The 27545-nt window shown below is 38.4% G+C and overlaps 1 long non-coding RNA gene across 3 annotated transcripts in view; it reads left to right on the top strand.

The window, feature by feature from the left end:
• LOC108178272 (uncharacterized) overlaps positions 1-26239 on the top strand; it is a 280046-nt gene extending 253807 nt beyond the window's left edge. For all 3 annotated transcript variants that reach the window (XR_011380476.1, XR_011380475.1, XR_011380474.1), the window contains one exon: positions 26123-26239. This is a non-coding gene — a long non-coding RNA (uncharacterized lncRNA). The remainder of the gene's footprint in view (positions 1-26122) is intronic.
• The last annotated feature ends 1306 nt before the right edge of the window (positions 26240-27545 follow it).

Below are 27545 nucleotides of genomic sequence, written 5' to 3'. Positions count from 1 at the left end.
TTATTCAAGAAAGCAAATTCATTGCCTTCTGAGAACTAAGACATAGAAGTGTTTGATATTTGGGGAGTCATTATTCTACCTACCTCATTGATATATTCTACTTTCCATTCCCCTTAAATTTCTTTCTTTTTTCTACATCATAAGTCTATCTTTTAAGATACCTGTGAGTTCAATCTCTGCTCACATTTTTGTGTATATCACCCATCTGTCTATCTCTTTATTATCAATGCTCTAGCATTGACCTGGTACAATTTGTCAGCATGGATCCCATGGATATTAAAAAAAGTTAACATACCTTCTGTGTTATATCACTCTCTAAGCAAAAATAAAATAGGAAAAGCAACTTCTCTATAATAATTATAAATAATATTTAGACAACTTCATTCCTGCTAAAGAGGAAGTACTAAATAGAAGAGTGAATTGTGTTGTCAGAGTAAATGAATGGAATAATGTTGGCCCCAAATGCTATGAGAAACTCAAGGGTGAGTTGGATGAATAAAAGTACCATAACAGAGACTATTAGATGCATCTCTAAATCCATTCAGCATGGGAATGATAAAAGAAATTGTGTCTCAATTGTCCAATGTTCAGATGAATGCATTTAAGTCAGCGTTAGCTAAATGTGGCCAATGGGCCAAATCTAGTCTCTTACAAATCAAGTTTAAGTGGAATACAATCACATATATTTGCTTTTGCAATGTTTATTTCAGCTTTTATGCTCCAATGGTAGAGTTAGGTATTTATGACAAAAACCATATTGTATGCAATGGGTATATTATAATCTAGCCATTTCATAGAAAATGTTTTTTAATCTCTCATCTAAGCCAACAAGAGACTTGCAGTATAGGTTAGAGTGCTTTCAGTATCAGCTAACGGATTGTTTAACAATGGTTGAAATAATGAAGAATGTTGTATTATTTAAATGTTTGTTATTTGGGGTTGGTCATTTGGCCTAGAGGTTAAGCCGCCAATTGGGATGGCTATATACTGTATCCCAGTGCATGGACTTGAGTCCTGGCTCCACTCCTGATTCCAGCTTCCTGTTGATACAAACCCTGGAAGGCAGAAGTAGTTGGGTTCCTGCCACTCATGTGGGAGAGCTGGATTGAGTATCTGATCCCTAGTTTTGGCCTGGCTGCTGCAGGTATTTGGCAAGGAAACCAGTGGGTGGGAACTCTCTCTCTCTCTGTCTCTCAAATAGAAAATTTAGAAGAGATTTGTTAATTACATTCCTCAAAGAAGTCATCAAGGACCTAGTTTCCTTCCATCCTTTCTGCTCTGCCTGGTGACATTTGACTCACCTATTTATGGTCCTGGGATGGCTGATGCATGTCCAGGTACCACATTCTCATGCCACCTCACCACAGGCAGAGTAATCGAGCTCTTTCTTCATATGTCACACTTTATCCAGGAAGCAGAGGTTCCTTGTAACTTCACCCTTACTCCAAAGCAACTCTTGTTAATTCTCATGGGATAGCATTGTGTCACAGATTCATAACTAAGTTTACTGGTAAGGAAGGTAGAGTGACCATATATGGCTTAGGCTATTCAAAATTTATTCTTTGGAACTAAGAAAGATCCCTGTTGGGAAAAACAACCATTGAAAATTAGGACTCTGCCAGAAGAAAAAGATAGAAAATGCTATTTAGACCAAAGTATCTGTCCTTTTGCTAGCTTTTATGTTCCAAATATAATGACTTTAATCTCAGACCTGCCCGTGTGGAATCATTTCGTCTACCCACTCAGATTTCATGCTGCCTGACATTTTAATGAGAAAATTGTCTAACTTTCGATTCATGAACTCAGTTGAGATTCCTGCTTGTGTTCTCTCCTGACCAAACCTATGCTATAGAAATACATTAGGAGTCAGCGTTATCCTGGTTTGGATTCCAGGTCTGCCAATTATTTACTATGCCATGGTTTTTTCTTCTTTAAAAGGCACTTAATAATAGTACTTGTTTCACAAATTATTGTAAGGACTAAATGAAATGATTTAAGTAGAGCATTTTGCAGTTACGGCATGTAGAAGTGATCAGTGGATGCCATTTTTTGCTATTATCTCTATTCCCATCTGAAATAGGACACTAGTATAATAATTAAGTATTTTAAATACTAACAAAAACCTCACTCAACTTTTTGAAAGAAAAGTCAAAGGCCCAGAAATGAAATTGTCACGCTGACCTCCTGAATTCTGGGACATCAGCTCAGAGCAAGAGGCCTATGAGCATGTGCAAATGTTTACGTGGAATTATGCAAACCATTTGTTTGTTAGTTTGGTTAGGCTGTATCTAAAATATAAAAGCATATGTTTTACTTAACTTAAAAGACAGTGCTTTGGGAGCCACTTTGAAGAGCTATGTCCATAACATTTAATCTTGCATCATGTTTCACCTTATTTACACTTTTTGTTTTCTTAATCTCTTGCTGGTTTTAAGTTCCAATTATTTCTTTTTTTAATTAATTAATTTATTTTTGACAGGCAGAGTGGACAGTGAGAGAGAGAGACAGAGAGAAAGGTCTTCCTTTGCCGTTGGTTCACCCTCCAATGGCCGCCGCGGTCGGTGCGCTGCGGCCGGCGCACCGCGCTGATCCGATGGCAGGAGCCAGGAGCCAGGTGCTTTTCCTGGTCTCCCATGGGGTGCAGGGCCCAAGCACTTGGGCCATCCTCCACTGCACTCCCTGGCCACAGCAGAGGGCTGGCCTGGAAGAGGGGCAACCGGGACAGAATCCGGTGCCCCGACCGGGGCTAGAATCCAGTGTGCTGGCACCGCAAGGCGGAGGATTAGCCTAGTGAGCCGCGGCGCCGGCCTTCCAATTATTTCTTAAATCTATCTCCTCCTCTCTGTTCCTACTACCTCATTCCTTGTAATTTGATATTTGGGGTACTTCACCGTTATTCTAATAAGTCTTCTTGCTTTTTCACCTCCATCCTCTCTGAGGGGATATGAAGGACATGTGTGTTTAGGTGAATCTTCTGATTAAAACATAAAATGGTAACTTCTTCTTCTGGACATGATAAAGCAGCAATTCCTCCGTGAAACAGTTAAAATACAAGTTTAAGCACCTGGCAACAGGTTACCCAGAACTATGGTCTTTGAAAAAAGGGAAACACAGAGAGCAAACTCAGCATTCACTTCACCATGCTGCTGAAGGGGGGCATTCCCAATGGAGAGAGTAGGATGGCAGTAGTTTAGCTGGTCAAAGGCAGAGATCCACACTTAGGGATGTTGAAGTGACTCGATTTTAAAAGGAAGTGTATTAGAGAGGAGAGAGATGTGTAGAGGGAAATCCCATATGTCAACTTGGGAAATCACAGTGAGGTGTTCCCCAAGTCATGGGTGGTGTAGAGGTAGGGTAAGACTCTCTGAGGCCTTGATTAGAGATTAGATGGATTGCTTTGGTGCTGAGAGGTGAACAAAGTTATCAGAGGTCATGCAGTGCTGAAGGATGGTTGATTTCTGGCCCATGAAATGTGTAAAGACTTTGCTGAACACATCAGACACTGAATGGAAACTAGGAAGAGTTATGCCTAAACTGCTAAGAACTTCTCCAAAGAAAGGGCCATATTCTAGCATGAAAGAGAGAACTAAAACAGAGCTATCTTCACTAAGCATGAGAGCTGGGCAATTAAGAGAAACTTCTACTAATGTAATTGCTGTATTTAAAGCAAGAGACAACATAATCCTATTCTTTATGTTTAAAAATTATTAGATATGCAAAATATGACTGATAATAAGTAATAATAACTAGTCAACAGGAACAGAAACAGACATGATCTACATATTAGAATTAGCAGACATTGCCTTTAAAATAGCCATTGTTCATATATTTAAAGATTTAAAGGAAAAGAAAAGAAAATAAGTGAATAGATGGAGAATCTGAGCAGAGAAAAATAATTTGAAAAAAAAAATAGAAATTTTAGGACTCAGTTGGATAATATGTGAAGTGAGAAATTCACATATCAATAGATTGGGTGGTACAGAAAAAATTGCAAAACTTGAGAGAGAGCCTTTGTAATTATCAAATATGAAGAAGTGAGTTTAAAATAGGTTGAAAAATAAATGGTCAGAGGTTCAGTGATGAGTGGGATGAAATCGAGGTGTAAGGATGTGTAATTGGAGTTCTATGAGAGGGAAAGGAACACTGATGTAAAATATTTAAAGAAACAATGGCAGAAATTTTCACAACTTGGTGAAAACAAACTACAAGTTTAAGATCAGCGAACTCCATGCAAAATAGATACAAGGAAAATTGAGGTACACCATAGTTAAAAGGCTTAAAAACTAAAGTAGAAGTCATTTTAAAAGTATACAAAAAAATGGAACATTACACAGAGAGAAATAACAATGCACAGATTATGGCTGACTTCTCAGCAGCCATGGAACTCAGAGGACAACTGCAGTGTCGGTTAATGTGCTCAAGGGAACTCAAGCACTCAACCCAGAATCATATCCAGAAAATACTCTTCACAAACCAAGGCAAAGGAGGGGATTTGTGATAAAAAAAAATATCTGGGGGGATTCTTTGTCGGCTGCTGGAATTATAAGATATGCTAAAAAAATTCTCCAGAGATGATACTAAATAGAAAACCAGATGTACAGAAAGGAATGAAAAGAATTAGAAATGAAATATTTGTGGGTCAGTATAAAACTAAACTTCATTCTTCCCTTAAATTTTTTAAATACTTGGGACTGTTTAGTGTAAGACTAAAATATTCTTATTGTAAAAATAGGATATATTAAGATGTAAAATATGGATAGAACACTGTGATAAGGATTGATACATAGGTAATTTATTAATTTTAATGTTAAAAGCTTCCTTTATTTGGGGGAAAGTGACACGACATTAATTCCAAGTAGATTGTGAAAAGTTAAGGATATGTATTGATTCCCAGAATATTAGTAGTGAAAAGGTAATAGACAAAAGTAAACAGAAAAATCTAAGAAGGAAGTGGAATAAAATACTATATTTTTTTTTGACCACCAAAACAAGGAAAAGAAGAGGAAATTTGAATGTTATATATAGAAAACAAATAGCAAGATGGTGCATTTAAATTCAACCATATGATAGTTATATTGTTGAAGATACACTAGATAATTTCATGAAAATTAGGAAGCTTTCTTATTAGATTAAAAACAGTAAGACATAAGGGAATGGAAGTTAATATATGGAAACATATACAAAAGTCAAATGCCAGAAAGCTTGTGTGGCTACATTAATACAGCTTAAGTAGTGTTTTATGGTATAGAGGATGCCAGAGATTTGAAGGATTTCAAGAGAAAAAGAAGGGAATTTCATAATAAGAAAGAGTATAATTTACTAGGAAGATGTAATAATCACAAACATATGTGCATCAAATAATCCTCAAAATCTGTGAAGCAAAAGTTGACAGAACATAAAAATTAAATAGATGAATTTATATTAACAGTGGAAGATTTTATGTATTTTTTTTAACTTTTATTTAATGAATATAAATTTCCAAAGTACGATTTATGGATTACAATGGCTTCCCCCACATACCATCCCTCCCACCCACTACCCTCCCCTTTCCCACTCCCTCTCCCCTTCCATTCAACAGTGGAAGATTTTAATAGCCTTTGTTCAGTAATTGGCATCAAAATGATAAAATAATTATTGAGAATATAGAGTTGAATGACACTAGCACTCAACTTGACCTCATGAACATTAATAGAAAACTAGATTCAACAACTCCAAAATACACATTCTTTTCAAATGAGCATTGAATGTTTCCAGACAGATAGTACATATGGGATAACAATAGTTTCAACACATTTATTTAATGTTAAAAAATAAAATTATTTGCTTGAAGGATGGGGAAGAGAGAGGAGAGGAGAGGAAGGTGTCCCGTCATCTGGTTCACAACTCAGATGCTTGTAATAGCTTGATTTAGACCAGACTGAAGCCAGAAATCAAGTATTCATCCCAGGGTCCCACATGGATGTCAGAGACACAACTACTTAAACATCACCTGCCTTCTTCCAGGGTGCATGTTAGCAGGAACTTGGAATTGGGAGTGAATCTGGTACTTGAACTCAGGCATTCTGATACAGGATGCTGGCTTTCCAAGTGGCATCTGTTCACCACTATTCTAGAAAACTGCCACTCAACGTATTTTAAATATTGAATTCTTAAAGAGTATGTCTTCTGGAATTAAGTTAGAAATCAATAGCCAAAGCAAATGTAGAAATACATTTGAAAATTAAAATATTTGAAAATTTGAAACATTTGAAAATTAAAAATATTTTCATCCATTGAGCTATAGAATAAATCATAAGGGAAATTAGGGGGCAGAGCCAAGATGGCGGAATAGTGAGGGCATGCACAGATAGTCTGGGAAAAGATAGTTTAATAAAAGTGGAGTTACTGTAGCCTCAGGAAAAAGCTCAGGAAAAAATTGCAGAGGAAACTCCTCCGGATCTAGTGGATGTGACAAAGAGGACCTACAGGGAGAGCAAGGTCGCCCACCACGTGGAAGCCGAGCCGCGGGAGCCAAGCCGCGGGAGCCGAGCCGCAGAGTCTGTGCGCCAGTGCTGGAAGGGGCGGTGAGACAAAAACCTCTGTAACCCAAGACATTGGCGGGGAAAGGCAGAAAGAGCCTAGAGGGAACGAGGCCTGAAGCCCCACTGGGGAAAGTTCACCAGGCTGACTGGAGGAGAGAAAAAAACGAATAAATAAGGGGAACTGGCACGCACATTAGCCTCGCTCTCCACTCACCTTACAAAGCGCAAAACAATCAATGTGGTACACTACATTAACAGACTGCAGAAGAAAAACCATATGATTATCTCAATAGATGCTGAGAAAGCTTTTGATAAAATACAACACCCTTTCATGATGAAACCTCTAAGCAAACTGGGTATGGAAGGAACATTCCTCAATACAATCAAAGCAATTTGTGAAAAACCCACAGCCAACATCCTATTGAATGGGGAAACGTTGGAAGCATTTCCACTGAGATCTGGTACCAGACAGGGATGCCCACTCTCACCACTGCTATTCGGTTTAGTTCTGGAAGTTTTAGCCAGAACCATTAGGCAAGAAAAAGAAATTAAAGGGATACACATTGGGAAGGAAGAACTCAAACTATCCCTCTTTGCAGATGATATGATTCTTTATTTAGGGGACCCAAAGAACTCTACCAAGAGACTATTGGAACTCATAGAAGAGTTTGGCAAAGTAGCAGGGTATAAAATCAATGCACAAAAATCAACAGCCTTTGTATACAGAGGCAATGCCATGGCTGAGGAAGAACTTCTAAGATCAATCCCATTCACAATAGCTACAAAAACAATCAAATACCTTGGAATAAACTTAACCAAGGACGTTAAAGATCTCTACGATGAAAATTACAAAATCTTAAAGAAAGAAATAGAAGAGGATACCAACAAATGGAAAAATCTTCCATGCTTTGGATTGGAAGAATCAATATCATCAAAATGTCCATTCTCCCAAAAGCAATTTATAAATTCAATGCAATACCAATCAAGATACCGAAGACCTTCTTCTCAGATCTGGAAAAAATGATGCTGAAATTCATATGGAGACACAGGAGACCTCAAATAGCTAAAGCAATCTTGTACAACAAAAACAAAGCCGGAGGCATCACAATACCAGATTTCAGAACATACTACAGGGAAGTTGTTATCAAAACAGCATGGTACTGGTACAGAAACAGATCAATAGACCAATGGAACAGAATAGAAACATCAGAAATCAACCCAAACATCTATAGCCAACTTATATTTGATCAAGGATCCAAAACCAATCCCTGGAGTAAGGACAGTCTATTCAATAAATGGTGCTGGGAAAATTGGATTTCCACTTGCAGAATCATGAAGCAAGACCCCTACCTTTCACCTTACACAAAAATCCACTCAACATGGATTAAAGACTTAAATCTACGACCCGATACCATCAAATTATTAGAGAGCATTGGAGAAACCCTGCAAGATATAGGTACTGGCAATGACTTCTTGGAAAACACCCCAGAAGCACAGGCAGTCAAAGCCAAAATTAACATTTGGGATTGCATCAAATTGAGAAGGTTTTTTTTGACAGGCAGAGTGGACAGTGAGAGAGAGACAGAGAGAAAGGTCTTCCTTTGCCGTTGGTTCACCCTCCAATGGCCGCCACTGCAGCCAGCGCACCGCGCTGATCCGATGGCAGGAGCCAGGATCCAGGTGCTTTTCCTGGTCTCCCATGGGGTGCAGGGCCCAAGCACCTGGGCCATCCTCCACTGCACTCCCTGGCCATAGCAGAGAGCTGGCCTGGAAGAGGGGCAACCGGGACAGAATCCGGCGCCCCGACCGGGACTAGAACCTGGTGTGCCGGCGCCGCAAGGTGGAGGATTAGCCTATTGAGCCACGGCGCCGGCCGAGAAGTTTCTGTACTGCAAAAGAAACAGTCAGGAGAGTGAAGAGGCAACCGACAGAATGGGAAAAAATATTTGCAAACTATGCAACAGATAAAGGGTTAATAACCAGAATCTACAAAGAGATCAAGAAACTCCACAACATCAAAACAAACAACCCACTTAAGAGATGGGCCAAGGACCTCAATAGATATTTTTCAAAAGAGGAAATCCAAATGGCCAACAGACACATGAAAAAACGTTCAGGATCACTAACAATCACGGGAATGCAAATCAAAACCACAATGAGGTTTCACCTCACCCCGGTTAGAATGGCTCACATTCAGAAATCTACCAACAACAGATGCTGGCGAGGATGTGGGGAAAAAGGGACACTAACCCACTGTTGGTGGGAATGCAAACTGATTAAGCCACTATGGAAGTCAGTCTGGAGATTCCTCAGAAACCTGAATATAACCCTACCATTCAACCCAGCCATCCCACTCCTTGGAATTTACCCAAAGGAAATTAAATTGGCAAATAAAAGAGCTGTCTGCACCTCAATGTTTATTGCAGCTCAATTCACAATAGCTAAGACCTGGAACCAACCTAAATGCCCATCAACAGTAGACTGGATAAAGAAATTATGGGACATGTACTCTATAGAATACTATACAGCAGTCAAAAACAATGAAACCCGGTCATTTGCAACAGGATGGAGGAATCTGGAAAACATTATGCTGAGTGAATTAAGCCAGTCCCAAAGGAACAAATATATGTTCTCCCTAATCGGTGACAACTAACCAAGCACCAAAAAGGAAACCTGTTAAGGTGAAATGAACACTATGAGAAACGGTGACTTGAAGAGCCCTTGCCCTGACTGTTGATGAACAACTTAATACTTTATCCCTCTTAGTATTTTTTTTGTTTGTTCTACTTAATACTTTTAGTTGAATTCTGTAATCAATACACAGTTATTTTTAAGTGTTGAAACTTAACTGAAAAGTGATCGCTGTTAAATATAAGAGTGGGAATAAGAGAGGGAAGAGATGTACAATTTGGGACATGCTCAAGCTGACTTGCCCCAAACGGTAGAGTTAGAAACATACCAGGGGATTCCAATTCAATCCCATCAAGGTGGCATGTACCAATGCCATCTTACTAGTCCAAGTGATCAATTTCTGTTCACAATTGATCATAATGTTAGGACTAAGAATCAAAGGGATCACATAAACACGAATAGTGTCTGCAAATACTAGCTGATAGAATAAAAAAGGGAGAGAACGATCCAACATAGGAAGCGAGATACACAGCAGACCCATAGAATGGCAGATGTCCTAAATAGCACTCTGGCCTCAGAATCAGCCCTTAAGGCATTCGGATCCAGCTAAAAAGCCCATGAGAGTATTTCAGGCATGGAAAGCCAAGACACTCTGGCAAAATAAATAAATAAATAAATAAATAAATAAATAAAATGACCTAAATGAAAGATCTCCACGAGTGAGATCCCAGTGAAAAGAACAGGTCATCAGAGAAGGAGGTACCTTTCTTTGAAGGGAGGAGAGAACTTCCATTTTGACTACGACCTTGTCTAAATATGATCAGAGTTGGTGAACTCAAAAGGCTTCCATAGCCTTGGCAACTCATGATAAGAGCCTAGGGTGATTACTGATGCCATAAACAAGAGTGTCAATTTGTTAAGTCAACAACAGGAGTCACTGTGCACTTACTCCTCATGTAGGATCTCTGTCCTTAGTGTGCTGTACATTGTGATTAAATGCTATAACTAGTACTCAAACAGTATTTTTCACTTTGTATTTCTATGTGGGTGCAAACTGTTGAAACCTTTACTTAATATATGCTAAACTGATCTTCTGTATGTAAAGAGAATTGAAAATGAATCTTGATGTGAATGGAAGGGGAGAGGGAGCGGGAAAGGGGAGGGTTGCAGGTGGGAGGGACGTTATGGGGGGGGAAGCCACTGTACTCCATAAGCTGTACTTTGGAAATTTATATTCATTAAATAAAGGTTAAAAATAATAAAAAAAGAATAAATCATAAGGGAAATTAGAAAAATATTTTGAACAATAATTACTTTAACCATCTCAAAATTTATGTGATACCGTTGAGGCAATGCTTAGAGATAGATGCATAATTTTATACTAGAAAAGATAAAAAATTTAAAACAAATGATATAAGCTTCCATCTTAAAGAAGAGAACATTAAATGCAAAGTTGAAAGAAATAACAAGATAAAAGCAGGGGCTGGCGCTGTGGCATAGTGGATGAAGCTGCTGCCTGCAGTGCCAGCATATGGGCACCGCTTCAAGTCCCAGCTGCTCCACTCCAATCAAGCTCTCTGCTAATGCGCCTGGAAAATCAGTGGAAGATGACCCAAGTGCTCTTGCACCTGTACTTACGTGAGAGACCTAGAACAAGCTCCTGGCTCCTGGCTTCCATCTGGCCCAGACTTGGTCATTGTGGCCATTTGGGGAATAAAACAGCAGATGAAAGACTTCCCTCTCTCCTTTCAAATAAATAAATAATTCTTAAAAAAAAGAAAAGAAAGTCAAGAGTATTAGTTTTTATTTAAAAAAAACGAGATAAAAGCAGAAATCATTGAAATTAAGAAACAGATTAACAGTGGTGAAATGAATCCAGTGAAATACGATTTATTTGAAAATGTTAAAAAATTAATAAACTCCTATCAGGCATGTTCAAGAAAAGAAATAGGAAAGTAAATATAATTATAGAAGGGACATTGCTATACAGATTCCAGATGCTAGAAAGTATTGTTAGAGAATATTATAACATCATTTCAATAATATTAAAAAATTTAGATGATCTGTACACATTCCTTAGAAAGTAATTTACAAAAAGTAGCATAAGTGGATACAGAAAATCTGAATAGATCCATATTTATAAATTAAATACAAAATAAAAATATTAGATTAATAATATAAAAACTTTTCCATAAAGAGAACCCCAGGCTCAGATGATTTCCATGCTGAAATCTACCAAATATTCAATAACGAAATAAATCCAGAATTGCACTAGCTCTTTCACAAAATAGAGGGAATACTTTCCAATTTATGTTAGGATATATTAGGCTAGCATATCCCTGATACTGAAACCAGATGAAGATGCTGCACCACCCTGCTGCAATTAGACAACAATAATAGCACACGTATAGTAGCCGCCTTAGAAAACCAGGCATAAAGAGATATCCTTTCAGTCTAGTAAACAGCATTTATGTATACTCAATTGTAAAAACTGAATAGTGAAAAACTGAGCATTTTCTCAAGATTGGGAAAAGACAGGAATGCCTGTTTCCACCACTTCTTTTGAATATTATACTGTAGAAAGAGGAGATAAGGTAAGTAAAAGAATTAAAAATTAGAAAGGAAAAAGCCGCTGGCTCCACAGCTCACTAGGCTAATCCTCCGCCTTCGGCGCCGGCACACCGGGTTCTAGTCCCAGTTGGGGCACCGGATTCTGTCCCGGTCGCCCCTCTTCCAGGCCAGCTCTCTGCTGTGGCCAGGGAGTACAGTGGAGGATGGCCCAAGTGCATGGGCCCTGCACCCCATGGGAGACCAGGATAAGTACCTGGCTCCTGGCTTCTGATCAGCGCGGTGTGCCGGCCACAGCGCGCTGGCCGTGGCGGCCATTGGAGAGTGAACCAACGGCAAAGGAAGACCTTTCTCTCTGTCTCTCTCTCACTGTCCACTCTGCCTGTAAAAAAAAAAAAAAAAAAAAAAAAAAAAAAGGAAAAAGCCAAGAGTCTATAATTTTATACTTTGTGAAAGTATAGAATAATGTAATATGATATAATAATGTAAAATTTATAATTGTCTATATGTAAAATCCTAAGCAATTCACAAAACAACTACTAGCCATGGCAAATGTAAAGCTGATAAATTAAAAAAGCAGAATGCAAGGTCAAAATATAAACATTACTCAATTGTAATTTTATATATTTGATAAAACAAAAGTAAATGTAACAACCATGATTTAAATAATTAATGCAGCGTAAAATACTTTTGAATACTTATAACAAAGGATTTATAAGAACTCTGTACCAAAAAGTATAAAACATAAAAAAATCTCAGAAAACTTAATAAATGGAGAAGTGATCATAAATAGAAAGACTTTAATAGTATTAAAATGTCAGTTCTTCCCTAATTTTTTAAAAAGATTTATTTGTTTGAAAGGCAGAGTTACAGAGATAAAGAGAGAGAGAGGGATTGAGGGAGAGAGAGAATATCTTCCACCCGCTGATTCACTCCTCAAATGGTCAGGCCAAAGCCAGGAACCAGGGGCCCAAGGCCTTTAGCCATCACCTGCTGTTTTCCCAGGCATGGTAGCAGGGAGCTGGATGGGAAGTGGAGCAGCTGGGACTCAAACCAGCACCCATATGGTATGCTGGTGCGATGGGCTGTGGCCTAACCTGCTATGCCATAGTGCCAGCCCCTCCACAAATTGATCTATGGATTTAATGTCATAAAAAAATCCCTGTCTTGTGAAAATAGCTTAGTTTATTCTAAATGCGTATGGAAAGAAAGAAGAATGGCCAATACAATCTTGAAAAACTCAAGCACATTTGGAGGGCTTATGCAACATTAGTTGAAGACCCACTATAAATAATGCTACTGTAGTTAGGACATATTGCTTCCCTCACTTTCTATCATGAAAATGTCAACATATACAACAGAGACCAAATAGTGTAGAACTGCAATATTTATGTACTCATCTCCAAGTTTTAATGATTGTGCAATTTTGGTAACTGTCTTGTCTATATACTTCCCCCACTTTACTTCAAGTATTTCTTCTCAATTTCAGCCCCTCAAAAAAAGAGAAAATTACCCTGGTCGTATATGTGGCTAATTTGAGATATAGCTTATATAGGAAACAAAAATCAATAATTTTTCTCATCATTTATCAGTTTTTAAATAATGAGTTAGTACTCTGACATCTTCCAGAGATGATCAGTTTTATTTTAAATATTAGTAAGGGCCGGCGCCGTGGCTCACTAGGCTAATCCTCCGCCTAGCGGCGCCGGCACACCGGGTTCTAGTCCCGGTCGGGGCGCCGGATTCTGTCCCGGTTGCCCCTCTTCCAGGCCAGCTCTCTGCTGTGGCCAGGGTGTGCAGTGGAGGATGGCCCAAGTGCTTGGGCCCTGCACCCCATGGGAGACCAGGATAAGCACCTGGCTCCTGCCATCGGATCAGCGCCGTGCGCTGGTCGCAGCGCACCAGCCGCAGCGGCCATTGGAGGGTGAACCAACGGCAAAGGAAGACCTTTCTCTCTGTCTCTCTCTCTCACTGTCCACTCTGCCTGTCAGAAAAAAAAATATTAGCAAGGATGTCTGGATTTAAAATGACTCAGTGCATTGCATTTATAACCTTTATTGATGCTCAGTTGTTCTATCTTTGCTGAAGGAAGGCGTCTTCAAGTTGGCTCCTTAGCGTCCTTCATAGCTTTCTTGCTTGAGCCAGGATACTCCTATGTATTTTTTGTCCCAGACATGGAATTAGCAACAAGTTAAAGAATCTTTTTCCTTTTTGTAGCACATGGTAATGGAAGAGACAAATGTGAATATTTGAGGTATTCATGCCACTGGGTTGACCATAGGCTGTGGAGAAAATGAGTGCATGTTATAAATATAATAAACACATCATTGAGGATTTACCAAGTCAAATTCAGGATTTCAAGGTTTTTTTGCCTCACATCATTGAATGCAGGCAGCTGATAACATTTGTTTATTTGTCTTTCCCCCACTAAACAGTACAGGCAAGCTTTATGGCTTTTCCTCATTGTTCTTTTATTTTATGATTTGCTCTAATATGTTGTTGAATAAAGGAGTAGACAAATTACAAGGTAAGATTCCCTGGAACAGCTTACAATTTATAGAGAATGGCAAAAGAAATTGTTGGTGAAAATAACCAGCTTATTTTGATATCACAGATTAACTCTGTATTTGTGTGTTCACACATGTGAGTATATGGTGTGTTAATATCACTGGATGAGTGGGGTGAAATCTGTTCAAAAGCTTTAGTCAGGCAGATACAAAGTTAAATTTGTGATATTTTATGATGGGATAAAATTTTTCTATAGATTGAAATAGATAGAAGCTGATATCCCATAACAAATGGAGAGGTCGCCATTTTTACATACATCTTAGAATGCCTTAGTTTGGATGAACATCTCTGGGTCACTTAATGGCTCAAACACCAATCAATTCCTGCATTTTAGGTTCCTATTTTTTTTTCCTGACCAATGGATCCCATTACTCCACAGATGTTCCCACCTGTTATGCTGAAAATATGGAGTTGATTAACCAAAAACTCATAATCTCAATGATTCATTTTGCCACTTGGATTGTCTGCAGGGGTGTGGGGAAATTAGGCACATGAGGCAATTCAAAGAAGGCGCCCAAAGGAAGTAAGGCGTATCTGTGGGGAACTTAGACACAGGAGGTAATTCAAAGATGGTGCCCAGAGAAAGTAAGGTGGGCGGTACCCAAAGTCATTTACCACCAAAACTGGCCGCGCGGCACCGGGGAGGTGACAACTGATAACGAGTGTACAGAAATATGGCTGGTCCTGTAAAAAGTCACCCTGTAAAATGACCTTCCCCAGTAATCCTGCAGTCTTGTGCTTTAAAAGGCTTTGCTACACATGCAATAAATGAGTTCTTGCTTACTTGGCTTGACTCCCCACTGCATCTGACTGTCTCCAGGATCGGGGGCTGGGGAACAGGCGAGCGGCACACTTCCCTTTCTTCAGACCCAGTCCATCCTCGTTTGGGTGGAGTAAGACCCTGCACAGGGGCTATGGTGTTGAGGGGCTTCCCCCTCTGCAATAAGTTTTCCAAATAATTTTCTGTGGAACATAACTTTTTCATGATCTTCTTTATGCTAGTGTGCAAACATAATCTCATGACCCATCTCACAGCTCTTCTTCCTAATAGTAGTCTTCCACCCTTAGAAATTCTGTTAGCTGCCATTAGAAGGTTATGATAGATAAGAGAAGAAATATGATGTTCGTGACAACACAAGAGGAAAGTAGAACTACTATGTTCTAACATCTATGCTAACTGTTTTCACATGACATAATAATACCCACACTTGTGCAGACTTACTGAATTCCACGTTATTTTACTTTTTAAATTTTTTTTATTTGAGAGGTAGAGATATAACTTGTAAATTTGGACCTAACATTGAGTATGAAACCCATGCTCTCTCTATTAGATACAGCTAAGCAATAATTATATACATAAACTAGGTTATCAAGAATATATCATTTGTTTCATTAGTTTGCATTTCATGCAAAAGAGAACACTGAAATGTTATAAATCAGAGAACTATTAAATATATAGTTTTGCATTAAATGTATTTATCAAGTTGATTCATTTTAGAATTATGTTGGGGCAAGAATTAAATTTTAGTGCTTTGTTTTCATGCAGGACATGGGACTGTAGCCCTGTTTGGCTCTTTTTCCTAAAGTAAACAAACACGTAGGATGGTGCACTTTTGTGTGATTTGTCTTGTGCTTTGCTGGAAAATTAGTTTAAAAATCAATATATAAGAAAAATGAAAGTGACTAAATAGTTTGCTTTTATTCAAAGAGTGCACAAAATTCCTTGTGGCATATGACTGCCCATAATTACCCAATGGAAAGATTCACCCTTGGGAATAGCAAAACGTTTAGAACTAGTTGGAATTAGGTTACCACATTAGATATCATGGGAAGTCAAATATGAAGGGTTATTAATAGGCATGAACTCTTCAAGGCCTTGCCTCTGCCAAATACATTCCCCAATCAGAGTGAATCCTCCAAGAAATTCGTGACACACTGATTTTCGTATGGGCCATTTATAGACATGTAACCCTTTGTTTTGTATTAGTCTATGAAGTACAGTATGGTTATATTTATAGAAAGAATCTGCGATCATCATTTTTTGACCATATTGTGTACATTTTTTAGGCTTTTAGTCTTTGATAATGACTATAGTTAGCAAGGATTACTATAGAAGCAGCTTTTTCTTCCGGCAAACACCATAGATATGTACTTAGAGAAATATAGAGTAAAAAGTTACTGAATTGCATTTTAGGAAGATGCTTGATATTTCACAAATGTCTTTAATGAAATACATTCTGCAAAATATGAAATGATGTTAGAATTCTAACTAAAGCTCATTCAATCTCTGAGAGTAAAAGGATGAATCCAAACAACAGGAAAGAAGGGAAGAAGCAGCCAAGACTGAGGGTGAGGAGAATTACAGATGACTGGAGGCCAGCTTGCTGACCTTCCCCTACCCCCACTGCTGCAGGCACTGGTCAGGGGGAAGTAAAACTGACACTAGCTGTTTATCATGTTTTAAGACCAGAATGTAAAATGAAAACCATTACTACCTCTCAGGATGCAAGGAATGTACAAGAAAGGATTAAATCAATTGAAGATGTTATCTCAATGGGAGAAGGAATTCTAATTAAATTGAAGTCTTTAAAAAAGGGGCTGTCTGTTTCTAAAGACTGATAGAGACATATATCTGAAGAGTCAACTTGGTCTTTTCAAGGCCCTATCCTGGCTTCTTTTCTATTTATATTTGTGATTAGAGGAATAAATAGCCCATGAGAGCATGCTATCTACTAAATCCAACCACGAGATCTTTAAAAAAGCACTTCTGGGTCTACAGATAATTCTCGTATTGAATAAGTTGATACCAGACACCAGAGTAAGTAGGTTTGGATTAGGGTCAAACCCCCTGCATCCATCAAAGCTTTACCAGATCAGCCTGTGTCCAGAGTGTTCTGGGGTCTAAGGACACCTAGAAATATACGTCAGGATCGCCATCCTCATGGAACTGACAGACTCTTATACTGGTAAGAGGCAAATACAACAAAAGAAGGCAGAATATAATTTATAATTGCTTGAAAGGCAGTGTGGTGTAGTGGAGTCATTGTGGAGGATAAGGGGCCAGATTTTTCCCTCTGGGTGACTTTAGGCACATTTTTAATGTGGAACTTGAGTTTTCAACTCTGTAAAGTAAAAATAAGATTATCACCTTTATGGTTGAAATAATGGATTTCCTCCGCGAGAGCCTAAGACGGTAAGCATTCAGTGCATGGGAGTGGTGATGATAATGTTAGTGATGATACAATGAAGCCCCCAAGTGAGAGAAAGTAGCTGGATTCACAGGGATACATCCACAGGCTAGAGTGGTTGAGTAAGACATCTTAGCACTCATGGAATCAGAACCGAGTGGACCCTGAGTTATGAACAAAGGTGAGTGAAGTGAAGACATGAGCTGCTTAAGGGTCCATCCTCAGGCCCTCAGAGGTGCAGACAGTGTCTGCTTTTGCCTTCAAACAGGTGCTGATACTGAAATTAACACCTTTGTCCCCATTCTCTGAGTGACTCAGCCACAAGCCTTAGTGCTTATGAGTACTGTGGAATTGGTGCCAGCTTTGCCTCATCAAGAATGCCAGATGTAATGTAATTTTAATGACTTCCATTGTGTTTGAGGCTTCCTTGCTAAGATCTAGCATCTTATTGCACATTTAAACTGACCTGAGTATACTAATGAAGATTAATTGTTCATTGATTAAGAAAAGATGAATCACCCTATTACTGATGTGAACTTTCCATTCTGAAATAAGAGTGTAAATAGCTTCAAAATTACTGGCCCAGGTATTGTGGGGACTTCCACTGAATTGTCTTTCATTTATTTTCAATTTTACCCTGACCATAATGGTTAAAAAATGTATTCCTTTGAAACAAAAATCAAGTATGAGTTTTATTAGTTGTCTTTTAAAAAAATTCACACAAATAAGTGAATATAGTAATGGATTCTATTAAAACCTTTTTATCAAAAGTTGAAAGAATTTGATCCTATGAATTAAGCTCAGGTAGTAGCTTTTATTTTTTAGTATTGCTTTAGCCTGCATGTGCACATAAACTTGAACACAGGGGCTTAACCAGCCAACCTACTGGAGGACTGGGGAGCTCAAGGAGCTGATTTGTTTGTCCCATTCCATTGTTCTGAGTGGGTGACATTTGGCATTTTGGTTTTAGGATGGCTCCTAGAATAATGGGCACCGTATTTGCATTCCAGACAGGTGGAACGGAAAGGACAAAGGGTAAAATGCCTGTGCCATCTGACTCAGTTCATTTTTTTTAAGGTACAATAGACAATGCTTTTTGTGTACTCAAAATATATTTCCAGTATTCTTCTGTTTGGTTGGGCCCATGCTCCATAGTTATTCGTTCTTTCTAGGAAACCTGCAAAACATTGTTTGTTAGTTGGGCTCCTTGCTTTCCTAAATAAAACAAGAATTCATTTATCAAGGAAGTATGGGAAAACAGCGTATATTGATTAATTTCATGAAGTGGAATTCTTTTGGTTGGTTTCCCTAGTAGGCTTATCCTCGAGGGGAAAACTCAAAGAAAATAAGCATGAAACATCAGGACTCCTTGAAGCCTGACGGACAAGACAGTGGCAAAGAAGGTGAGAGCCATGTGATTTCCAAAGCCTAGAGTCCTTCACTGGGTTTGGAGAACTGAATTTCAGTGCCAGCTTGGCTTCTCTCAGGGTTCAGCAGCCTTCCTGTGGCATGCAGGCGGATTCCCTGCTTCCAAGCAGAGCTTCTTTATAGTAGCAATATGATTTAGTGGATTTAGTAGCATATATGCTAAGACATGGAGTCTGCATGGAAAGGAAGAACCTTGTGATGAGTGTAGGCTCTGGGGGAAAGCTACCTAAGCCTAAATTGCAACCCTTTCATTAATTACCTGGGCAAGACTGGCTAAATTGCTTAATCTTATTTTTTCTCAATTTTCTTGACTAAAAAATAGCATGGTACATATCTTCTTAGGGTTGTTCCGAAAAGTAAATGAGCTAATATATTTACAGTGTTAAGAATATCAACTATGATATAGTAAACACTGAATATTAGTTATTTAATTCAAACAATTTTTTAAAAAATCTCAAAGAAGATAGATTTTTAACATTTGAGAGTTCATTAATTTGGGAAGAACGATAACAGGAAAATACTGGAGTAGATTTTATATAATTGCGTGGTTGGCTAGTAACCACATTTGTCTCTGCATTATTATTTGTCTTTTTAGAGTTACATAAAACTCTGTCAGTTGGGTACTGAATCTTTTACCTCATTGTTTATGTAGGGTTCAACTTCCATGTCATCCGTGTGATGGACACTCAGTAAAAACCTATTGATAATTATTGTAAGAAATTGAACTAATGTAAAGATCACTGTAGATTGCAATAGTCAAAAAAGACTTCATGAATTGTTATGGCTTTGATCTGAAAAGAATTCTAATACTTTACTTAATGGAAAAAATCGTTCTAGCAGAATTAGGCTATGATGTGATGGGATGTCATGTGTACAAGGACAACAGCAACAATGTGTAAAATATACATAGTATGTGGTGGATGACTAGTTCCTTTGACCTTGGACATGATGGGATTGTGAAGAATATGGTTTTGCCAGCTGGTTGAAGTCTTCAAATATCTGCCGAATCCTTTGGAATAACAGATTTGATCTGAGAGACAGTAAAAACAATTGCAGTTTGCTTTCCAGAAAAATATCATGAGACTGTTGTGTTTTAAGATGATTAAGCAGTGAGATGCATAATTAATAAAATTTGAAAAAGGAAAACTTGAAGCAAAGAGACCTACCAGGATATGATTAAAGTCCAGAGGGGAGGTCTTCGGGAGGGCAGCTTCTCTTCAAAGGCCCGAGATTAGAAGTGCAGTCTCAATTTCTTTTTGAGGGCATAATGGCAGCTTCAAAAGGCATCTTGCTCTCCTCCTAAATTCCCTAAGGAATTCTAAGCATTTTTCTAAACACTCAAAATCACTTAGGAAAGAAATACTCTTTCTAAACACAGAAAAATAAATTAAAAAGTAGAAAAAAAATCATTTGTGAGCATGTACAGATTTTTAAGCCAACTATCATTTCTCAAAGTTATTTCTGTGCTGCATTGTTTTTAGTGTAATTACACTTTTTGAATTTTACTTTATAGAACAGTAGTTCTCATGACCCCAACATTCTTGAAAAGCTTGGTATCATTCCCTACGTAATGCATTTCATTGTCCTTACTCATTTCCTATTCACTGGAATAAGATACTTACTATGTATTTTTTCTACATTCTGCATTGTTGGTGGTGATGACTTTAGTTAATATTATAGCAATATAATGGAACCTATCAGCATGAAATAGTTCAATATTCTTTTGCAAGGTAGTAACAATGTCTTGCCATAAATAAATAAATATTGATCGGCTTATACTCATATGTGCTAAGGATTCTGTTACTTGCCAGTTATATAGTGATGAATGAAACAAGTCTTCATGAAATTCACTATCTAGATTGTTAGACTGACAATAAAATCAATAGATAAATAAGTTAGAAATCATGATGAGTTAAGAAGAAATTGAGCAAAATGCTGATAGAGAAGTGTCAGAATTTAGTCAAGTGTGAGAGCTAAGTTGAACTTACTTCAAGAGTGTGGTCATTTCTGAGGAAGTGGTATTTAAGTGGGCGTTGACAGGCAAAATGTAGCTAACCTAGTAAAGGTTCAAGGGCAAACCATTTTGTTGGAGGAAACAGTGTATGCAAAAGTCTTGTATCTTTCAAGACATGTTTAAGTACAATAGTTGAAGAACTATATTGAATATTTTATAAAATCCCAAGAAGAATTAAGGACAAACTGTAGGGGTGATAAAATACCCTACTTTAACAACAGCAATGAATTATTATTCCCTTGTGGCAGGAAGGGGCAAGAACTGAAGGACTGCCTCTATCCAAAATAAATGACGGTAACTGTATCTATGAAAGATGAATGACAAAAAAAAAAGAGCCAGGCTGGGGCCAGCACTGTGGTATAGTGGGTAAAGCCATAACCTGCAGTGCTGGCATCCCATATGGGTGCTGGTTCAAGTCCCAGCTGCTCCACTTCCAATCCACCTCTCCACTTTGGCCTGGGAAAGCAATAGAAGATGGCCCAAGTCCTTGGGCCCTTGCACCCAGGTCGGGGACCTGCAAGAAGCTCCTGGCTTCGGATTGGCACAGCTCTGGCCATGGTGGCCCTCTGGGGAGTGAACCAGCAGATGGAAGACCTCTCTCACTCTCTCTGCCTCTGCCTTTCTGTAGCTCTGCCTTTCAAATAAATAAATCTTAAAAAAAAATAAAGAAGAGCCAGGGCTTTCAGAAAAGGAAAGCATCTCTGTCAAATTGCAGCCCAGAAGAAACAGCAGAGGAAGTAAATTCTGCAAGCTCTGTCTCTTCTCACCATCTCACGTCCAGTCTGCCTCTCACTGGGGAAACTCAACTGGAAGTTGCACAGCAAGAGAGCGCCACGGCCGCAGGCCACCTTGATACACAGCATGGGGTGTAGAAGGGCCGAGAGCAGTTCTGGAGGGCAGATGGGCTCAACTGATACAGTGTGTCGGGAAAATGCTTAGAATTTCTCAGGGAATTTAGAAATAGGTTAAATATTTTACAAAACTGAGCCTTAGAGAAGAGTCGCACAGTTTTTGACAGAGGTGAAATTTGCTTCTGAAATCTCTACTCAAAATGAATACATTGGAGTAGTTACAGTTTGCCACATTATGATTACTTCTATCCTGGAGGAATGGTGGGAAATGGGTAATTCTCTCTGTTCACTAGATTCAAGCTATTTTTGTGCTTGCTTAGTAAAATTTCAGAGATTTTATATGTATATACATATATTATATATATACAAAGACTCTGATAATGGCAGAATAGCTCCTATCAGATCAACTATCCTGCAGAGAGTAACGTTAACTCTGAGTAAGTTGTAAAAACAACAACTATTCAGGAGTAATAGAGAACAACCACACGTAGGCTGAAATCAAAGGGGAGTGGACACCTGGAAGAAGGAAATAGCACTGGATATTTCCCGTTTTACTGCTTTTTGCTGGATGGATGTCTCCAAACATAAAAGTGAGCATACTGCCTAAAACTCAGAAATCTGTAGCTTTAGTAGCTTAAACAACCAGGAGACACAGTCCAGAGCTATGATAGTATCTGGGAAGAGAGGGAAGTAAGCTTGAAAATGAAGGAACCAGAGGGATGTAGCACTAGTATCTCTCCATAAACTTTGGCAAAATTTCTGGCTGATCCCCTAAACTTTGTAAGCCTGGGGCAGACTCCAAGCCACCCAACTAAGTGTAGTATAACAAAAGAGATACTGGTTGCTCCCTAGTGTAGGGATTTAGACTTGAGCTGAGGTGAGTTAGTTGCCTGCTAAAACAAGTAAACAAAATATTCAACATTTTGGAGGAATGTCCACAAGATATCATTCAAAATTCCAAAGTGCTGTATGTATAAAAGAGCAGGAAACATGATTTATTATCAAGAGAACAAACCATGGAGAATGCTGCAGACCACGTGGGTGTTCATTAGCAAGCAAAGTTTTGAAGTAGTGATTATAACTGTGCTCAAGAATGAAAAGGAAAACGTGCTTTTATTGGAATTCAAATGTAGAAAACATAAACAAAGGGACAATAAAAATATGGAACAAAATTAAGAGTGAAAAGGTTCATATGAATGAACTAGATATTTCAAATAAAAAGCAGAGACCATATGTTATCTGTAAGAGAGGAGTTTTTGAGTGACTGATGGGTGAAAAATGCTAAAATAGAATTCAAGAAAAAAGTTTGCTAATTAAGATGTATGTTTGTTTAAACCTTTATATTTATTGCTAGGAGCCGGTTTACTTTTGTATGGGGACAGATTAGTCATATACAACACGTATTTGGAAGACAGGAAGGGATAGCCACAAGCAAGCTGAAATCCTACCCACGTGATGTGAAGCTTGTCCACAGCTAACCTGGGAGGAAAGATACGTAGGGAAGGCAGAACAACTGCCGACCCAGTGTTGTTTGAAATTTCTCTCTCTCCAGGAAGACCCAGCCTGTCTTTTAAAGTCCTTCCAACAGATTAAATTATGCCCATCTGGCATCCCTTCCATTTTAATTAACTTAGAATCAACTGAATGGTAACTTTAAAACCATCTGCAGACGCAGGCACGCAGCCTATCATCTAAGATGTCTGTTTACCAAATCCAAGTGTCTGGGTTCAATTTCTGCTTCTGGCTCTCACCAGTACAGACTATGTGTGTCAGCAGTGACAGCTCAAGTAATTGGATTCCTCTTCTGCATGGGAGACCTAGATTGAGCTTCCCATTCATGGCTCTGATCCTGGCCCAGCTCTGGCCATTGTAGGCACTTGGGGACTGAATGAGTGGATGGCACTTCTCTCTCCCTGTCTCTCTTTTCCTACCCCCCAAATACGTTGTATTTTTTTTAAGTCTGCTGCAAAATCATTTTACACCAGCATGCACTTAGTGTTTAATGAAATAAGTGGGTGAAGGTGTGTATATGTTATACAATGTCTACTGTCTTTCTTCTGTTCTCTATATGTAGCCAGAAAATATCATTCTAACCCTCTGTTATTGGAAATCTATTGGAAAGGGTATTCTTATGATTGTGATTTTGGCTAATTAAGTAGACAGATCAAAAGCTATCACACCAGAAACAAGGAAAAACATTTCATAACATTGAAAGTTCAACTCATAGGAAGGCATATTAATTAGAACTGCATGTATGTCCGATAATAGATTCAAAATGCAAAAATTTACAGAATTAAAGGGAAATATGGACTATTCCAGAGAAATTGCTGTTTTAATACTTCTCTTTGTGCAAAGAGCACAATCTTAGTAATTCACTTATATGAATTTTTAGATTAGAACATGTAAAACAAATGTGTAGTAAAAACAATCAGCACAGTAATTGCCTCTGGAGGTGATGGCAGAAGGTAGTTACTGGGGATTTTCTAGAATGATGTCAATTTCCTTTATCTTGATAGGGGTTTGGGTTATACAGGTTATAAAATTTCGAAATTCATTGAATGACACACTGGGATTTGCACAACTCACAGTATATAAATTTTACCCAGGAAAATGAGACAGTCAAACAGTATAAAATTTTAGTTAATTATATGGATGTTGAAGTGTTTAGGGGTGACATGTCTGCAATAAACTTTGAATTTTATAAAAATGTAAGAAATTGATAAATACAAGGCAAGGAGAGTAATGGAGAAATATGTAATACATTAAAATAACAAATTATTAATTGTATATTACACAATTCTTTTAACTTTCTGTATTTTGGAAATTTTTACACTTAAATTTTGGGGAAAATGACACACAATGATCAGAGGATCTTAAATGCAGCTCCCTTGACTTCCAACCCCATTTCACAATAATATTTCAAGGTTTGCATTTTGAGAAAAGATGATTTCCCATAACAGATGTTAATAATCATTTTAGTTATACATGTAAGTGGCTCTCTCATTCCATGGTTGGCATCCCCACTGTACTATTTTTAACACTTAGAATGCTCATGGGAAAAATGACCTAATTGTCTGGGTTCAATATCTGTGCAAATTCTGAAAGTTAGCCAGACCTGGTTGTGGCATTTAGAGCTACAGAACTGAAATCCAAATATTAACCATGTTAATCGCTCCATGTTAGTTGCATTTGTGGTAGGGCAGCTTTTCAGTACAGCTGTCTAGTTAACAGGCTGTAATTGTGCCGGTACTTTGACCCTTTTGATTTTGTGTGTACTCCCTTATTGATGGAGATGGCTGTTTTAGAGCCCTGGACTGTTTAAGGTTTATGTAACTAATTTACCACAAACCTAGTAGCACTTGACATAATTTCCCAGACAACCCGAAATTTCCCTACTAGAAAAAAAAAACATTTTTAACCCTAAAGTTTTATGGAATACCACAGTTGTGTTTTTAGATTCAGATTCAGGGTTGCCGAATGCTGGCTTCCTAGCTAATTCTTACCATTTTCTTCAGCTGAGTATAGTTGTGTGGCAATACACCCTTTCTCATTCACTGCTTTCTAGGAATTTGTTTGTTTTTTTGTTCTAAAAAAGTGGACTTTGCAATGGAGCACATAATTACATTGAAAGTATCTGGTTGAGAGCTTATTGTGTTAAATGCTTTCCTTCTCTTACACCGTTGTTATTAAAGCTTCTGCTCTCTTAGGAGCAAGGACCAAGGAGAGCCATAGAGCCATAGAAACACAGAAAGACAAAAAGGTTCTGGGAATCTCACTACTTCAGCAGGTCATGGCATTTTCTGGAAATTAGTCAGACGTCCACTCCCTCTATTTTGCAGGTGGTAAGAGTCATAACTGGGCCTTAAAAGAAACCAAAAACATTGCTGCTGAAGATCAGAAGTTTAAAACATCATTAGTTATTGATAAACCTGGATTCTGACAAGAGCATGCTTGAGTCAGATGAGTTAACGAGCACTTAACAAATAAGCAGCCTAGAAAAATCCTTTTAGCAGTTCTTGTTGGAACTAAAGAATAATAGAAACATGCAGAAATTTGTACCTAGATATGAAGATTTGTTTAAAAATGATTACTATATCATGTAAAGCACATGACCCAAATCTTTTAAGAGAAAAAAATTATATGTGATCATTCGAGCCAACTATGACTTTTAAATTTATATTAAGAAATATTTTTCTTCATCACAACCTGTATTCCTTTTGGCCATTGTATGGAGAAGAAGCATTTCTGTTGTCTTCTGCCTGTGTTCTTTGGGCCCATTGTAGATGGTTAAATCTGAATGTTTCCTAAGTAGGTCACAAGTAAGCTATGATGCTGTTTGTTTTGTTGTAACAGGAGCCCTGAAGACACGTCTCGGAGGAAGAGGCTTCTGGGTGGCAGTCAGAGCAACTGAGAGTCCAGGTGAGGTGAGTTCCCGCTTTATTCCTTACCCCCCACATGAAAAGTGCTTAGCCCCCAGCTCTGCCTCAGGCCAAAGGCATGAGGCCATCGCCTGAAGCTCCTGATGAATCCTCATAGACTTCTGTGGTCAGAGTTTCTCAGGCAAAACCAGCACAGAGCAAATGCTTTGTACTTGATGTCTGCCTCTTGAAAGCTTGGAGCAAAGATATCTCTTTGAAAAAATAAGAAAAAAAATGGAAATTATGCTTAGAAGGCCATTTTTCATCTCTTGCCATTTGTGTATGCAGCAAACACTAAATATTGTATTGCCTAGCAGGAAGTCAAATACAAGTGCCCGGTGTGTCTTAAATAAAATAAGAGGCATGTTCATTTAGAGTTTGTGAGTGATAATTCAACATGAAAATCTGGGGGCAAAGAAATGATCTTGGGAGCCCCTAGGCAAACCAGGAGAACTGGCACATGGGCAGTCAGCAACCCGGCTTTCTGTCATTACCAATGGGATGTACATTGCCTTTTTCCTCCTGTCTATTCATTTTTCAACAGCCTGCCACATGCAATATGCCAAATTTCATATAAAAAAGCCCTACACACACATACACACACACACGCACACACACGCACACACACACAGGAACTGAAGAAACTTCAGCAGATCCCAGCATAGACAGACAGTAAAAACAGCCATCTGCACTGAAGCCGGGGATTTATTCAATTACATTTGCCCGAGTTATTTGTTTGGCTTTGCAATGTAAAGAGTTCTGTTTTATTGTTGGAACTTTTCAGACTGTCGAACTGTTTTCAAAACTCTTTTCCCAGATGCATTTGGCATTTACCAACAGTGAGCAAGCACCAGCCATGGAACACAAAAATGTGTGTGCATCAGATGGACATTAAAATCTTTACCTAGGTCAGCTGCCAGAATCAGACTAAGGTTTCTGCTATTTAATGGAAAGTTAAAAGAAGTTTACAGCCCTAATGCCTGTGGCACAGATTATTTTTCAGGGTTGTGGGGATTAAAGCATAAGAGATTCTTTCAAGCAAGTTTGAACAAGGGTGTTAGGAAGCATGACTGGCAGGTGGCTGAGCTGCACAGTGTCATCCAAGTTCAAGCTTCTGAACATGATGTTATCTATTCCCAACTCAGATTTTACGTTTGATCCTGAGGATTCTAGCATTGCTATAATCAAGTCAGGTAGTGTGGCCAACCCTTCACTTTTATTTAAAGCAGTGGTTCCTAGTACTATGCATGCTTTAAATTAAACTACATAATTGCTCCTGAATAATATTATTTGTGAAAGTAGCTATTATCCACAGAAGATCGACATTCATTCCCAAAAAAGGTAAAAAGTCATAATCA

Source organism: Oryctolagus cuniculus, chromosome 12 (assembly GCF_964237555.1).
Source record: "Oryctolagus cuniculus chromosome 12, mOryCun1.1, whole genome shotgun sequence".
NCBI classification, from domain to species: domain Eukaryota; kingdom Metazoa; phylum Chordata; class Mammalia; order Lagomorpha; family Leporidae; genus Oryctolagus; species Oryctolagus cuniculus.
Note: the sequence above shows the minus strand (reverse complement) of the source record. Positions and strands in the feature narration are given on the sequence as shown.